At 49.7% G+C, this 17,500-nt stretch overlaps 1 protein-coding gene and 1 long non-coding RNA gene across 3 annotated transcripts in view; both read left to right on the top strand.

Moving 5' to 3' along the window:
- LOC116068567 overlaps nt 1–3,045 on the top strand; it is a 3,504-nt gene extending 459 nt beyond the window's left edge. The window contains exons 2-3 of the long non-coding RNA XR_004109619.1: nt 2,179–2,405; nt 2,636–3,045. This is a non-coding gene — a long non-coding RNA (uncharacterized LOC116068567). The remainder of the gene's footprint in view (nt 1–2,178; nt 2,406–2,635) is intronic.
- Nucleotides 1–17,500, top strand: part of Col26a1 (collagen type XXVI alpha 1 chain) — a 147,465-nt gene that overhangs the window by 100,496 nt on the left and 29,469 nt on the right. The window lies entirely within an intron of this gene.

Below are 17,500 nucleotides of genomic sequence, written 5' to 3'. Positions count from 1 at the left end.
CTGTGTCACCAGTTCTCTGCAGCTGTCTGTCCCACAGGGTGAGGTGTGGGACTGGGAGATACTGCGATCACCGCCGCCCACAACCCCAGAGCCAGGAGCACCGAGGAGCTTGCTCCTCTGTGGGAAAGGCTTGTGTTATTCAGTGTCACCTCCACAGAGCCCCCAGGAAAGTCCTTTAAAGGCAAAAGGCAGTCTTGGCTCATGAGTAAGTGGTGTGCTAAAAATTTGCTGTAGGGCTGTGGCGATGGCTCAGCGGGTGAAGTTCTTGCTTTGCAAGCTTAAGGACCTGAGTTCAAATCCTTTTGAACCCATGGGGGGTGGGAGGGTGCAGTAGGAATATGAGCATGGTGGTGCATGCTTGTAATCCCAGAACTAGGTAAGAAGAGACAAGAGAATCCTTAGGGTTCCCTGGCCAGCCAGCCTAGCTGCCTCAGAGGCTTGTGAAACACATTGTCTCTAAAAACAAAATGGTAGGAAAAGTGGCTCGGTGAATATGGGCACATGCTGGCAAGCCCGATGACCCAGACTCTATCCCCAGGAGCCAACTGTTGGAAGGAGAGAACTGACCCCTTCCTATGTGTCATATTATATGTGCAGATGCACACACACACACACACACACACACACACACACGGCCTCCACTCACATGCATACACAGGCATGTTCATAATATGTGCATCTGCACACATGAATGGGCACACAGACAAATAATGAGAGGGAGAGAGGAGAGAGAGAGGGGAGATAGATAGATAGATAGATAGATAGAGAGAGAGAGAGAGAGAGAGAGAGAGAGAGAGAGAGGAATTAAAGGTAGGCAGCAGGCAGGCAGTGGGAGTCAGCTGGCTAGGCTAAAGCTTGGGTGGTACCGTGAACCAGCTGTGCCGTCTTGACCAAGGTATATCTCCTTCCTGATTCATAGCCCTTATCTTAAATCCCAAACGAGCGCAGGACACTTGGAGCCCCTGCCCACCCCTTGCATTTGCATCTAGTCTGCATCCTGCAATCTTGTTTTTGTTTTTGTTTTTTTTTTGTTTGGTTGGTTTTGGTTTTTCGAGACAGGGTTTGTCTGTGTAGCCCTGGCTGTCCTGGAACTCACTCTGTAGACCAGGCTGGCCTGGAACTCAGAAATCCACCTGCCTCTGCCTCCCAAGTGCTGGGATTAAAGGCGTGTGCCACCACTGCTCGGCTTGTATCCTGCAGTCTTTAATACCATGCACTGTCCCTGAGCTCTGTGCCAAGGTGGGAGGGAAGCAGTCATTGAAGCAATGCTGTATCTGATTGTGTATGTAGCACAGTTTGTTGAGTGTTTTTCTAGTGTTCACAAGCCCTGGGCTTGATCCTTAGCACAACATAGATGAGGCTCCGTGGTGCATGGCTATAAACCTAGCACTTGGGAACTTGGGGCTGGAGGATCAGGAAGCAAGATCATCCTTGGCTACACAGTGAATGTGAAGTCTGTGTGGGCCACATGGAACTCTCTTTCAATAAGATAATAATAATAATAATAATAATAATAATAATAATAATAATAATAATAAACTATTATTATGAGGAGGAGAAAAGGAAGAAGAGATGGAGGAGGAAGAGGAAAAGGGGGTAAGGAGGAGATGGAGGAAGAAGAGGAGGGGGGAAGGGAGAAGAGGAAGAGGAAGTTTGAGCCAGGCGCAGTGGGATAGGTCTGTAATCCCAGCACTTGGAAAACTGAGGCAAAAGAATGGAGAGTTTAAGGCCAGCCTGAGCTACAGAATAAATCTGTGGCTACCCTAGGCAACTTAGTGCAACAGTGTCCCAGCAGGCTGTCTTGGGTCAAAGGGATCATTCTGGACGCTGTCAACTGTCCTTCAGGCACATGTGTATGTGCACACGTGTTTGAGCGAGCCCACCTGTACACATGTGTGGAAGCCAGAAGAGGCATCTGCTATCCCCTTCTATCTCCCTCGGCCTATTGCTTTGAAGCAGGGTCTCTCGTAGAAGCACGGGCTTGGGTTTTTCTCAGCTAGGTTGGAAGCCAGTAGGACTTAGCAGCCTTCTGCTCCTGATGCCCCACCCCGACCCCTTGAAGCTGGTGTCTCGCGCATGCGCAGGATGCCCTGCTGCTTACCTAGGTGCTGGGATCGATTCGGTCTCCACGAGTGCGCGGCGCAGCAAGCATCAGTCTGTACTTGACCCTCTCTCCAGTCCTATCAGGCATGTGCTCGTGAAAGAGAGAGAATCTGCAGCCCAGGAATCTATGGGGCTCCCGCAGCGTGGAGGACAGGATCCAACACACGCTCTGATTTCCTCCCTCGGGGTACTGTGAGTGATGGTGTCTCACTGAAGCCTGTGGACAGAGCTACTGGCCTGGCTGCTTTCACAGCTTCCTGCCGTCCCGTGAAAGTGGCCGCGTCCCTTCATGCCCTCAGAATGTACTAAGCCAGGCTAGGGGTTGGTACGGAGGGGGGGGGGGGGGGAGGAGAGAAAAGAGGAGAAGAAGGGAGAGGGAGGAGGAGAGGAAGGGAAGAAGGAGGGGGAGAAGAAATGGTAGAGTATTCTAGTAGCCTGGTGTTTGGTTTCCAGCCTCTTGCTGTGCTGAGGGCTTTTCTGAGCCTGCACAGCGGGTAATTAAAGTCCACGGGCATTTCTCTTTCTGTTATAGAGTTCCTGACCAACTTCAAGTGCATGTCTGGTGGCCGCTGCACACATCATTTGGCTTGGCACCTTAAACTCTTCAGAAGGCCTCCGCTTGAAGGCCCTGATGTTGCTCAGTTGATAGAGTACTTGCCAAGCATGCACAAAGCCCTGGTCTAGTTCCTGGCACCACATACCTTGGTGAGGGAGTATACACCTGCAATCCGAGTACTTGGGAGGCTGAGGCAGGAGGATCATGATTTTATAGCCAGGCTGAGCTACCTAGTATAGTACCACCTCGAAACGAAAGAGAACAGAAACAACAAAACCGAGCAGAACCCAGTGGGTACAGTGGTCGCTTCACACAGAAAGGACCCACGTTTGGATCCTCAGAACCCACATAAAGAGCCGAGCATGGCTGTCTTGAGATGTACATGGCCTGTCCCCAGACAGAATACCAACGGTAACTAAAGACACTATTCAATCTGCTTAGTGAACCAATGAGTTTACTGGGGTTAGCATAGGAGCAAAGACAGCTGCACTGCTGAGAAGCCCACCCCAGCCTGGGTGCCAGTTCACAAACGTTCTGAGTGACTCACAGACTGCTTCCACGCACCAGTCTCTTCTCAGCAGGGCTTCCTGTTTATATGACCTGGGGCAGGTCCTTAGAGAGTCTGTTGAGTTTTAGGGACTTCCGGGGACTTGTGAGTTGCTTATTTCCTGAACCTGAGAGACTCTGTCAGGGATAGAGTGTTTCAGCTTGAAGGCCAGAGCCATACAACAGGAACCTGCATTCTGCTGGAGAGGCAGAGAAAGATTTACTGGCTAGCTACCCTGGCCTGCATGGTAATATTCCAGGCTAAAAAGAGAACCCGCCTCAAACAGAAGGTAGAGGGCATCTGAGTACTGACACCCAAGGTTGTGCTCTGACCGACACACATTCACCTCCTCATACAGATACAGACACAGACACAGACACAGACATACACACACAGAGAGAGCCATATACAGAGAGAGAGACATATAATTGAAAATAAAATCACCAAGTTTTATTTAGTTATGAGGTTCTTTTTTCTTTTCTTTTTCATTCATTGTCTCTTTTGGAGACAGGATTTTTACCATGTTAGCCCTGCCGGACTTCAAACTGATGATCTTCCCACCTGAGTCTCCCCAGCGGTGAGATTACAAGCATGTAAAAAGAAAACACAAAGTCAAGCCGAACCAAGATGCCTTCTCACCCTCCCCAGCTTGACAGTGATGTTAAACCCCAAGATAGCTGCCTTCCTGAGCTCTGGGTACCAGGCAGAGCACGCAGTGCTGGAGCTGGTAGGCCCTACTATACAGGCTCGTCTTGACCCCACTTGCTTAGCACTCTGCCTGGCTGACCTAGCAGGCAATGGGAAATGGGCAACGGCCCAACAGTCAGGAGAGAGAGCCGTACTGTTTGAGTCTTTGAGTTGGTATGTGCGGGTGGAGGCCGGCAGTTGACATTAGACATCTTTCTACACTGCTCTCCACCTTAGTTTTAAGTATTTCCTTATAATTAAGAGTTCGGCCAGGCGGTGGTGGTGCATGCCTTTAATCCCAGCACTTGGGAGGCAGAGGCAGGCGGATTTCTGAGTTTGAGGCCAGCCTGGTCTACAGAGTGAGTTCCAGGACAGCCAGGGCTATACAGAGAAACCTTGTCTCGAAAAAAAAAATATATATGCACGTGTGGGAGCTCTTGTGCATGCGTGCAGTACCTACAAAGACCAGAAGAGGGTGTTGTTGTCACTGGAGCTGGAGTTAAGGGGATTGAAAGCCACTGGTGCTAGGAACCAAACTCCTGTCAAACTGTGCAGCAAGCAATCTCAATGGCTGTGAAGTTTCTCCAGGCCCTTCACCTCTCTCTCGCCGAGACAGGGTCTCTCACTGAGCCTGGAGCTCGCTTATTCGGATAGTTTGGTTGTCCGTGCACCGTCCAGTTTCTGTCTTCCCTGTGCTTGGATTCAGACCATCATGCTGAGCATTGTTAGTGCATGGGTCCTGGAGCTCAAACTCAGGCCCTCACACTTGCAAAGCAAGCACTTCACTGACAGAGCCATTTTCCCAGCCTCTATTTGGGTGTCTTACTCCTTAATCTGCTGGCGGCTGGCTTCCTTCCTCCCAAGCAGCCAGCTTCCAACCGTAGCACCAGGGAGAGCTACAAGAGAGGCGGACGAAGGCACTCGGGATAACCTATCCATTCTGCCCTTCTCTGAGGCTTGAGCAGATTCTCCCCTGAGGAATTTGCAGGCCCCCCGCACACCCCACCTCATCCTTCCCGATTCTCCCACGCTCAGCATCCCACACAGAAGCAATTCTTGAGCCGGTTCCCCAATTCCCCCACCAAGGTCCAGCTTCTAACCTGAGCCCCCTCCTTACTACCACTTGGTGAATCCAGCTGGGCTCCCAGAAGCCCCCGGGGCACGATGGGGTGGAAGAAACATCCCCGCCCCCCATCTTGTTGCCCTAGAAACCCCCAAGCTTCATTTTCCTCAAACTCAGCCTCAGGTATGGGTGGAAAACCGGAGCGTCTGGATTTCCAACTTATTTACTCTTTCTGAGCGGTGTGGTCTCTCTTGGTTTTTCAAGACAGGGTTTGTCTGTGTAGCCCTGGCTGGAACTACACTGTGAGCCCTGGAACTCACTCTGTAGACCAGGCTGGCCTCAAACTCAGAAATCCTCCTGCCTCTGCCTCCCAAGTGCTGGGATTAAAGGCGTGTGCCACCACCGCCTGGTGGTCTCTCTTCTTGTCTTCACATTAATTGCGAGGACTCCCCAGCTACAGGAGGAGCGGATCATGGGAAAAAGTACTTTTCAAAATGTAACTTGCGTGGTACTATAACAATTTGTTCTCGCTAGACTGTAAATGGCTAGAGGGGAGAAGGGGGAACAGGGTTTCCACACTTTGTCGGCCACTACTCAAATGTGATAAGCCAAACTTTCGACACATCGGTTACTCCTAACCAGTGGAAGGTCCTCATCATGGTGAATTTTCCTTATCATGAATATAGCAACTGAGGATCAAGGAATTAAGGTAGTTGTCAACCTTCCCTCCTGATCAGTTTGGCTACAGCAGGATCCAGGGGGATTGAGTTAAACTGTAGGACACCCAGGAAGATGCTGTACAAAGGCCTTTGTTGTTCAAATGTGGCGCCTAAGTGTATTCATTGCGTTTATGGGGGGAGGGGGGAGGGGTGCTTCATCTGTGAAGGTCAAGAAGGCATTTCTCTCCAACAAGTACTTTGTCATGATGATGATGATGATGATGATGCCAACTTTACACAAGCTAGAGTCTTCTGAGAAGAAAGAGCCACCAATTGAGAAAATGCCTCCATAAGGCCCACCCACCTCTAGGCAAGCCGGTAGGGCGTTTTCATAGTGATTGATGAGCCCCAGCACATTGCGGGTGGTGTCAATCCTAGGGAGATGGGGCTGGACCGTACAGGAAAGCAGCTGAGCAGGCCTTGAGGAACAAGCAGTGAGCAGCGTCCTCCACAGCCTCTGCATCAGCTCCTGCCTCCAGGCTCCCCTGACTTTCCCTCATGAAAGCTCTAAGATAAACAGACCCTTTCCTTCTCAACTTGCTTGCTTTTTGTCACAGTGTTTTATTACAGCGGTAGAAACCCCTAGCTAAGACGTTCCTTTTCTTCCTGAACTATCTCACCAGCTCCTTAGATGTGCGCGCGCATGTGTGTGTGTGTGTGTGTGTTCGCACGTGCACGCGCGTGCACGCACACATGCGTGCAAAGAGGCCAGAGGACCTCCGCTGTCATTCCTTAGACATACTCCAATTTTTTTTTTTATTCCTTTGTTTCTTTTTTTGAAGCTCAGTGTCCCTCCAGCTTAGAACTGACTGATTGACTAACTGACCAGGGAATCCCAAGGACTTACTTATCTCTGGGATTCCAAGTGTGCATCACCATGCATGAGCCAGGGGATATAGAATGCAGGTCCTCAAGTTTCCGTGGCAAGCATTTTACTGCTGAACTGCACCCCAGCCCCTCCCTGGGGGATTCTAGGCAGGGGCTCTACCACTGAGCCCCACCCCCAGCCCATCACTGGGGGATTCTAGGCAGGGGCTCTACCACTGAGCTCCACCCTAGCCCCTCCCTGGGGGATTCTAGGCAGGGGCTCTACCACTGAGCCACGCCCCCAGCCCCTCATTGGAGGATTCTAGGCAGGGGCTCTACCACTGAGCCACACCCCAGCCCCTCACTGGGAGATTCTAGGCAGGGGCTCTACCACTGAGCCCCACCCCCAGCCCATCACTGGGGGATTCTAGGCAGACGCTCTACCACTGAGCCACATATCCAGCTCTCTTTATTTTGAGACAAGGTCTCACTCAGTTGCCCAGACTGGCTTCAGGCTCTTAATCCTCGTGCCTCAGCCTTAAGTAACTGGCATCACAGGGCTGCCTTGGCAGGCCCAGCTCCATTTGGGATTCTTCTGGGTCTGGCACCCTTACTCCTAGGACCTAGGGACCAAGGGGAATGTGTTAGCCCTGCATGCCAAAAGGATACAACTAACTGTGCAGACAGTACCAGGTTTTCTAAAGAAATGGTTTGCTTCTATTTCTCCCAAGGAGATTGAGAAGCTTCATGCTTTTACTTTTTGTTACATTTTTGTTTATTGTGTATCATGTGCACACACATGCACATATATGCCTGCACATGTATGGAGGTCAGAGACAAGAGTGAACTCATGTGTTAAGGTTGGCAGCAAGTTCCCTTACCCACGGACCCATCCTGCCAGCAAGAACCATAATGTTTTAAAGAAAGTGAGACCAGAGCCATGAGCATCTCCACTTTACAGACAGGGAAACAAAACCCAGAGAGGTTAGTTAACTGATCCAATGTCACACAGCCTGAGGAAAACCTAGGCAGTCTGAGCTCTTAACTACCATGGCTGGCTTATTCAGGCTTTGAGCTCAGTGGTGGTTGATGGGATTAGATAAGTTTACTCTGAACATGGGGCATTGTATCATTGACTTGACACCTGAGACGATGCCCAGTGAAGCTCCTTCACTGTAACCCCTATCCTCTCCATGTAGGCTAGCCTCTGGACCCTCTCAGGCAAATGGGAGAGAATATTCCCTCCCTTCTGATCTTCTCTCTCATGACATAAGCCAGGACGGATGAACTCCTGCATCAAAGCCATCTTTATCTCTGTCTGAAATCCCCCTGGCTGTAACCTGAGCCCTTCCTCTGTGCCTGGGTGGAAATGGAGACCAGCTGTGGCGGGAACAGAGCAGCTGCTAGGGGAGGCATTTCCTGTGCACAGGACGAAGTTCCCCGGGGAGGCTATCAAGATCACTGGGACAGCCAGCCCCGGAGATGCAAGCTGCCCTTTGGGTCAGCTGAAGGTCTCCTGGGTGGAGCGAGGAAGGGCAGATCTGCCTGGAAAACGTGTGAATAAGGCAGGGAGGCCTGTGTCTACCCACCCCTGCTCAGCTCCCTGCATTATAGCTTGCCCACAGCGTTTGCATTCTATATTCCAGACTCCTCTTTCTTGTGTTTATAATTAGGTATGGTGATGATGATGATGTAGATGATTGTATTAGTCAGGGTTCTCTAGAGTCACAGAACTTACGGTAGTCTCTATATAGTAAAGGAATTTGTTGTTGACTTACAGTCTGTACTCCAGCTTCCAACAATGGTTGGCAGCAGTTGCTCAGTCCCACAAGGCAAGCAGGCAAAGCAGAAAGCCTTCTTCCAATGTCCTTATACAGGTCTCCAGCAAAAGGTGTGGCCCAGATTAAAGGTGTGTGCCACCACACCTTTAATCCTAGATGACCTTGAATTTGGAGATCTTCCTGTCTTAATCTTCTGGGACTCATAGCCACTATGCCTCAAGATCTCCATGCCAAGATCCAGGTCAGAAACTTGTATCTCTCAGCCTCCAGATTAGGACCACAGGTGAGCCTTCCAATTCTGGATTGTAGTTCATTCCAGAAATAGTCAAGTTGACAACAGGAATAGCCACTACAATGATGACGATGATAATGATGATGATGATTTGAATGATAAGAATTGAACCCAGGGCCTCCTGCATACTAAGAAAGTGCTTTACTGATGAGACACATCCCCAGCCCCTCACTGGGGGATTCTAGGCAGAGGCTCTACCACTGAGCCTTGCTCCCAGCCCTCACTGGCCATTCTTATTCAATTAGCCTCCCAGGTATCTGAGATTACAGGTCTAGACCCTCACGCTGGACTTCTGATTTGGGAATCAATCTTTTTCCTTTTTGTCTCTGTCTCTCTTGCTTTCTCTCTCTGTCTCTGTCTCTCTGTCTGTCTCTCTGTCTCTGTCTCTGTCTCTGTCTCTCTGTCTCTGTCTCTCTCTCTCTCTCTCTCTCTCTGTCTCTCTCTCTCTCTCTCTCTTTCTCTCTCCTCTCTGAGTACATGCGTGCCATGGAGCATATAAGTGGAGGTCTAAGGACAATCTCAGGAATCGGTTCTTACCTCCCACCTTGCTGGCTATGCTCTGTATGTGCCACACTAGCTGGCCTGAGAGGGTTTGTAGATTCTCCTGTCTCTAATATCGCCATAAGAGAGCTGGGGTTATGTGTATGCTACCACATCAGATTTATGTAGGTTCTCAGAATCCAAACCTGAGTCCTCACACTTGGAGGCAAGCATTTTAGTCATTGGGACATCTTTACAAGCCCAGAAACCAGGGTTATTTGTTACGTGGGCTACCATGAGCAAGACTGCTACACACATTCTCATGCCCGCCTTTGGATAAATGTATGCATTCATTTTGTTGGACATGTTAGTCGAGTTAGCTTATAGTTAGACCTACTAGAAATGGACAGAAAGTTCTTTAACAGTGGTTGCACCATGAACTGGTGAGACAGCTCGGTGGGTAAAGGTGTTTGCTACCAAGCCTGATGACGTGATTTCAATCCCCAGATACACAGGGTAGGAGAGAACTGACTCGTGTAATCTGTCCTCTGAGCTCAAGATTCATGCTATCACGTGCACACACACATGGCCCCACACATATAATAAATACATAAGATAATAAATAATTCAAAAGTGTGACTGCGCACTGCCTGTGAGGTGTGAGGCTCCCAGATGCTCTGGTCCTCCCCCACCCCATCCCCACCCCTACCCCTACCCCCAACCCCCACCCCTGGAGTGTTCTGTTCATCGATTCAATGTCAGCCATTTTGGTGGGCGTGGTTTCATTTCCATCTGTCAGTTATAGATGATGAACTTGAGCCTTTCATATGGTTGTTGGTATTTGAAGATCATCTATTCAAATGCATTAGTTCGTGTTTCATCTCTGTGGCATCAGCTGTGGTTCACAATACTTGACACACACAACTTAAGGAATGAAAATTTTATTTTACCTGTTGGTATGTGTGTGCTCACGTGTTGATGTGTCTACATGTTGGTGTGGTGTGTGTGCGTATTGGTGTGTGCATATTGGCATGTGAGCATGTGTGGCATGTTAGTGTGATCATGTTGGTGTGTGTATGTTGGCGTATGTGCATGTTGGTGCGCGTGCATGCTATGGAGGGCAGAGATCAACCTCCGTTTCCCTTCACAATGGGAAGTCACCAGATCAGGAGCTCAGAGTTGTTCCTCTGTGCTGTCCACTTTGGTTTCTTTAATTTATTTTCATTTTATGTGTGTGAGTGTTTGTATGCATGTATGTTTACCTGTGTGGTACCTGAGGGGCCAGAAGAGAATGTCATATCCCCTAGAACTGGAGTTAGGAACAGTTACGAGACTAGAACCCAGGTTCTCAGCAAGAGTTGGAACTCAGACCGGGCATTTGAATCCTGGTCACCTGTAGGGACCCGTGTTAAAATCCGGTTTTGCATCTCAGGGACTGAGGAAAAGAGTCAGAGTCAAGACTGACACCAAAGTCTAGGAGATGCAGCTCCATGGGTAGAGTGCTTGTTTTAGATGTAAGAGGCTCTGGCATTCATCACCAGTGCTGTGTGAAGAGGGGCTGGCCTGTAATCCCAACACTGGCTGGTAGAGGAGGGGATCAGAGGTCAAAGCTATTCTCAACTGCATGAGTTCAAGGTCAACCTGGGCTACACAAGACTTTGTCTCAAAAAAACAAATGGAGAGAGAGAGAGAGAGAGAGAGAGAGAGAGAGAGAGAGAGAGAGAGAAGTGATTAGGAGTATGACATACTGTTTGTGCTAGTCTGTTTTCTATTGCTATGATAAACACTATGATCAAAAGCAATTTGGGAAGGGATGTTTTATTTCAAAGTTCCCTCATGAAGGGACCCCAAGTAGGAACCTAGAGGCAGGAACTGAAGCAGAATCCATGGAGGAATGAAGCTCACTGGCTTGTTCTCAGGCTTACATTCTCCTGCCTTTCCCGTGATACCTTGGCCTCCTATCCAAGGGTAGCAACACCCAGAGCGGACTGGGCCCTCCCGCATCAATCATGGGGCCTGAGTTCAGTTCCAAGTACCTACATCAAGTGGCTCACAATGGCCTATAACTTCAGTTTTAGGGGAATCTGATACCCTCTTTCTGGCCTCTGCAGGAACCTGTGCTCATGCAATAAACCCTCCAACAAACCTTTGCGTAGATACAGATAATTAGGAGAAAAGATGGCAGGGAAATCTCTGAGTTCAAGGCTAGCCTGGTTTATATAGTGAATTTCAGGCCAGCCAGGCCTACATATTATCTTAGAAAGAGAGAGAGGTGAGGGAGGAAGAGAGGAAGGGAAAAAGGGAGGGAAGGAAAAAGGGAGGGAGGGAAGGGAAAGAGACAGGAGAAAGGGAGATAAGAGGAAGAAATGGGGATATTAGACACCCCCTTCTCCCCTGACTTCTCCCCAGACCATACAGCAACTCTAATGAGATAGAGATGGCCAACCCTATTTTTAGACCAGTAGCCTGAGCCAAGGTGTTACGTCACCCAGAAGTTCTATAAAAACAAGGGGGAAACTTGCCCACTTTGATGCAACTATTTCTGTTTGTCCCCTCTTCTTCCATTCCCAGCTATCCATCTTTTATATAATTACAAACAGAATACAGATCCAATTTTGTCCATCTCTTTATATAGCACTGATTTTTTTCCCCATTTAAAAAATGCAATTGTGTCATGGGGCTGGGGTGTAGCTTAGTGGGAGGATACATACAAGGCCTACATAAAGCTTGAGTTTAAATGCCAACACCAAAAATAGCATTTTCAAATTATATCGTATATGGGGAAAAGTCAGTTCTTCAAGGCTTTAAACTTTTTAAAAAGAGAAGTGGGTGTCAGGGATGTAGCTGAATTGGTAGCATACTCAAAGCCCTGGGTGTCATCCCCAGCCATGCAGAAACCATCCCTGCTGAAATTCCAGCACCTAGGCAAGAGGGTTAGGTCATCCTTGGCTCTGGAGTTTAAAGCCATACTTTTGCATATTCATGTTTTGTGTTTTCTTCTCTCTAGTTTGCTCTCCTTGGGGTGATGCTCATCCTTCACCATCTGAGAGGAGGCATGTGGGGTATGAATACATGCTTCAGAATGTGCATGTCTAAAACCAAGGTCTTCATTCCAGGCTCACATCTTTTGTGATAGTTGTGCTGGGTATAGGATCTTATCCAGAAAAATCATCTTTCTCAAAAGAACACTAGTGGCTTCTACTTCCTGCTCTGTCTGTTTGGTGCTGTTATTTCTGATTTCTGACATTTCCCACAGGCCTCATTTTATCTTTGAAAACATTTATTATTTTCTACCTCCAGGAGTCTGAATTTTTGTGATTATATGCCTTCTTAAAGATTTGCTTCCCTCTCTCTCTCTCTCTCTCTTCAATCTTCACACTTTCCCCTTACAATGTTGTAAACACATCCCTATATCTTAATCCTTTATTGAATTTTCTGTCAACTTTTAAAAATTTTCACTTCTGAATGTGCATTTTTGTTCTCTTGATGTGATAAAATACTGTAACAAAAGCAACTTGGAGGAAGAAGGTTGTTTGAGGTTGCTGGGGCTTTGTTTTTTGTTTTTATTTGGTTTGTTTGTTTGTTTGTTTGTTTAAACTGGAGTTATATCACAGGAGAGAAGTCAGGGTAGCAGGAACTTGAAACCCCTGGTTCCCACCCCACCTGCAGTTAGGAGTCAGCACTGAATCTTCCAGCGCTCAGGTCACCGGCTCTTTTTTATACAGCCCTGGATTCCAGCCCAGGGAACAGTCTCATCCAAGGTCGATGCAGCAGGCCTTTCTGCCTCAGTTAACTTAGTCATGATAATCCCCCACAGGCAGAGGCAGATGTCCGTCTCGCAGGTGATCGTAGGTCCTGACAAGTTCAAGGCCTGTGAGTTGGCTCAGTGGGTAAAGGTGCTTGCCACTAAGCCTGAGAACCTGAGTCCAGTCCCTAGGACATACACGGAGAGAACAGACTCCTGCAAGGTATCCTTGGACCTCCACATGTTTGCAGCACATGTGCCCTCAAAGCAAACAAATGTAAAAAACAATCATGACGGGGATACAGATACTCATGTCTCTCGAAGGGTACTGAGTAAACAGAAAAACATTGTGGCTTCTGCTTTAGGGTTTTGGAGAACTCATTTGGTTTTTTATTTTTGTTTGTTTTTGTTTTCTTCTATTTACTCATGCTCTGTTCTGAATGTGTGTTCGTCTCTCCTGGTCCTTGGCTCCCATATTTATGTGTCAAACGGTCGTTGGGCATGCTGGGCTTGTCCTCTTAGAACTTGGGCCTTCTCTGTGCGAAGGTCCTGCCTTGCCCAGTCATGACCCCTGCAAGGCAGCTTTCTTCAGCTCCTGGGGTTCCCCAGATGCAAATCTACTGTGGCAGAGCCCTTGCTGTCTTTCCTGGGAGCCACCTGCTGGACAAGTGCTGGTTTATTAGAGTGAGGATTCCTACTTTAGCCAGTATACCTAGCAGGAACCTTCTCTCTTCACACCCTTTCTCCAATGCAGCACGAACCATGTGCGCCCAGCGCAGCCTAGCGTTTGTCCTGCAGCTTTTCTCTCCCTAGAGCTTTGATAATGGACGAAGGAAGCTACTCTGTGTCGAGACAACTGCCGAGGGCTGTGTTGCTCCTCTCTTGGCAATCGCGTCTTTCTACTTGTGCCAGAGCTGAAGTTTCCAAGAATGAAGATGAACTGCGAACCAAGGGAAGAGGCAGGGAAGGGGACTGTCTGTTGCCAAGACTGGGAGACTCAGAATAGCTGATATGACGCCGCCTGAAGAAGAGCTATAAGCTATGTAGGAAGGACAGAGGCCTGAACAGATTGATGGAGTATGGTCCAGAGAGAAGGGCTATGGCATAGCTGAGGGGTGTGGCTTGGTAGAATGATGTGTGGCTCTACTGAACGGGACACGGCTTATCTGAAGGGGAGGGGGTTGGCTACGATGAAAGGAGGTGTGGCCAGTAGGAGGGGTGTGATCCAAAGGGAAGAGATGTGGCCAGCTGTAGAGGGTACGTTAGACGTGGCATGGCTCATCTGAAAGAGCTTGTGACCTAACTGTAAGAGCGCATGTCCCAGTGGGAGGGGTGGACAGCTAAAGGGGCTGTGGCCCAAAGGAAGAAGGTGTGGCCTAGCTATAGGGGATATATCCTAGGAGGAGTGAAGCTCAGCTGAAGGAGAGATATGATTGGGTGTTGGGGGCGCTTGGGCCAATGGAAGGAATGTGGCTTAGCCAGGAGTGTCTGCCCGGTGGAGGGGGCGTGGCCCAGATGGGGAGGGCGTGTCCAAGTAAGACGGGATGTGGCATTAACTTTAGGGGTTATGCCTCACCTGTAAGAGGCATGTTCCAGGGAGAAGTGTGGTCCAAATGGTGATGTGGCCCGGCTGTAGGAAGCGTGAGCCAGGGGGAGGAGCACAGCCCAGCTGACGGTATTCTGGTGTCCTTAGGGTGGTGAGGATATTGCAGGAACAGTAAGCCTGGCCATGACTTGGGCTTTTTCCTGAGGGCCATGGGGGCTGTTCAGCAAGAGTGACCAATAGAGGGAAGTCCTCAGAGACTCCCCGGAGGAGTGGGAAGGAGGAAGGGGGAGGGAAGTAGGAGGAAGGGGAAGGAGGAAGAAGAGGAGGAGGAAGAGGAAGGAGAAGGAGGAAGAGGAAAGAGGAGGAGGAAGGAGGAGGAGGAAGAGGAAAGAGGAGGAAGAAGGAGGAGGAAGAGGAGGAAGAGGAGGAGGAAGAGGTGGAGAAGGAGGAGGAGGAGAAGGAAAAGAAGGAGGAGGAAGAGGAGGAGGAAGAGGAAGGAGGAGGAGTAAGAGGAAGGAGGAAGATGAAGAGAAAGGAGGAGGAGGAAATGAAGGAGGAAGAGGATGAAGAGGAAGAGAATGAGGAGGAAGAGGAGGAGGAGGAAGAGAACGAGGAGGAAGAGGAGGAGGAAGAGGAAGGAGGAGGAAAAGGAAGAGGAGGAGGAAGAGGAGGAAGAGGAAAGAGGAGGAGGAAGTGAAGGAGGAAGAGGAGGAGGAGGAAGAGGTGGAGAAGGAAGAGGAGAAGGAAGAGGAGGAGGAAGAGGAAGAGGAGGAAGAAGAGGAAAAGGAGGAGAAGGAAGAAGAGGTGGAGAAAGAGGAGGAGAAGAAAGAAGAGGAGGAGGAGGAGGGAGTCACTTCACTATTGTGTGGCTGATAGCAACAGCTAGTCTCCTGGGCTGGGCACAGCTGGCTCTATGCAGCAAAGTGGATGAAGCCTGATATATGTGAACTAAGACAGGCCTCCCTATCTTCTGCCGGCTGTCATGCTGGGGAAACTAGCCCCCTCTGGGCTGCCTGTCCTATGTTACCCTCTCCACAGATGGCCCGTTAGAGTCTATGACTAACAACTCAGAGGAAAATTCTGCTGTCTCTTTGAACTCCCTCCTGTAACCAACTCCTACCATATCGACAAAGCCCTTCTCAGAGCGCACCCTCAGGAATCCGGCCTCAAGCAGGAGGTGAGGGCTGAGTCCTGAGAGTACAGCCACCAGCAGTAGCAGTGCTGGACAAAGGCAGGTAGCAAAAGGGCCCGTCAGCTCCTGTGTTGCTGTGGGTGGGTGGTCAGGGTGTGTCAGTGAGAAGCTGAGGCCCAAGGCCTGGATCTAATCCGATGTGGACCCCTTTTACAGGTGGAGCAACTGATGTCACCTTGCAGTGAGCAAGAGAGGGCTCAAGCCCAGGGTCTCAATATGTAGCTAAGGCAGGCCATAGCCCAGGCTGGCCTTAAACACACTATGTAGACCAGGCTAACTTCAATTTGCAGTAATTGCTCTGTCCTGGAATTACAAGGGTGTGCTACCGTACATAGCCATCTGGTTCTCCCCTCCCGCCTCTCTCTCTCTCTCTCTCTCTCTCTCTCTCTCTCTCTCTCTCTCTCTCTCTTTCTCTCTCTCTGGGGGGAAGGGGGACGGGTAGAGGTCAAGTGGAGGTCAGAGGACAACTCTAGCTTAGTTCCCTCCTTCTACCTTATTTTGGGTTCTGGGAATTGAAAAGGTAAACAACCTTTCGCCAGTAAGCCACCTTGCTAGTCCCCTGGCTGGCCTGAAAACTTATAATCCTCCTGCCTCTACCTCGCCATCTCCTACTAGCGTGAGCCCCAGTGGGCTACTTTATTTTTTGAGACAAGGTTTCTCATTGGCCTGGAACATAGCAAGTTTGCTAAGTTAGATGACTAGCCGGCCCCAGAGGCTTACAAATGAGCTCTACCTTCATGCTTGTCTTTTTAGGTGGCCCCTGGAGATTGATCTCGGGTCCTCAAGCTTGTAAGGCAGGCACTTTACTGAGAGAGAGCACCTCCCCAGCCCCGCCTGGACCTCTTATGGCTCATGGGGATCAGCAGATTATCTATGTCGTAGGTGCTGGGAATGTCTTTCCTCCTCAGCTGCCGATGGGCAAAAATCTCTCAGAATCCCCATCTTACTTAGGGCCACCGAGGTCCAGAGCAAGGCAGATACGTCTTTGGGCAGGTCCCAGAGCCCGGGGATAGGACCAGCTCCACCTACGCTGCTTAGTAATTAGAACAAGTTAAACAAACTGGCTTTGACTGCCTGTTGGTGACATATTCCAGGGGAGCTATAAACCAACCAGATGTGCAAGGCCCGCTCAGGCTGGTGCCCCGTGGGTGTCCAAGACAGCTGGACCTCTAAGACACCCCCCCCCACTGAGTCTGGGAAGTTGAACACGCCTCACCCACCCAGGATCTTCCAAGGGCCAAGCCACTGCGCACCTGCCAAACGGAAAGCCAGAGCAGACAGGGCTGGGCCTAACACATTTCCAGAAACAGGTCCCTGCAGACCCTAAGGCTCCCTCCCTCCCTCCGCTGCCCTTGCCCCCCACCAAGGGTCTTATTTGTTGCTCCAGACCCTGGAAGCAGGCACTAGAAACCTTTAGAAGCCTCTGGAATGTGCCATTTGCCTAGATCCCTGGAAGGGCCAAGGCACTAGCTTACCCCAAGTCAGGTCCACTGTGGCCTTCTGGCTATTTGTGGTGGCCCCCTGGGGTGGGGTGGGAACCTCCTAGTCTGGGAAGGGGATGCCAAGCTCAAGGTGAAAATCACTTTTGTAACACAGGCCAAACAGGGTGTGGTGATGCATGCTTTCAGTCCTAGCACTCAGGAGGTAGAGGCAGGGAGTTCAAAGTCATCCTTGGCTTTATAATGAGTTGAAGGCCAGTCTGGACAACACAAAACCCTGTCTCAGGCTGGCGAGATAGCTCAACGGGTAAGAGCACTGACTGCTCTTCCGAAGGTCCTGAGTTCAAATCCCAGCAACCACATGGCTCACAACCACCCGTAAAGAGATCTGACGCCTTCTTCTGGTGTGTCTGAAGACAGCTACAGTGAATTACACTGGAGCGAGTGGACCAGAGCGAGTGGACTAGAGTGAGCAGGGCCAGCAGAGGTCCTGAGTTCAATTCCCAGCAGCCACATACATGATAGCTCATGGCCATCTATACA

Source organism: Mastomys coucha, unplaced genomic scaffold (genome assembly GCF_008632895.1).
Source record: "Mastomys coucha isolate ucsf_1 unplaced genomic scaffold, UCSF_Mcou_1 pScaffold22, whole genome shotgun sequence".
Taxonomy (NCBI): Eukaryota; Metazoa; Chordata; class Mammalia; order Rodentia; family Muridae; genus Mastomys; species Mastomys coucha.
Note: the sequence above shows the minus strand (reverse complement) of the source record. Positions and strands in the feature narration are given on the sequence as shown.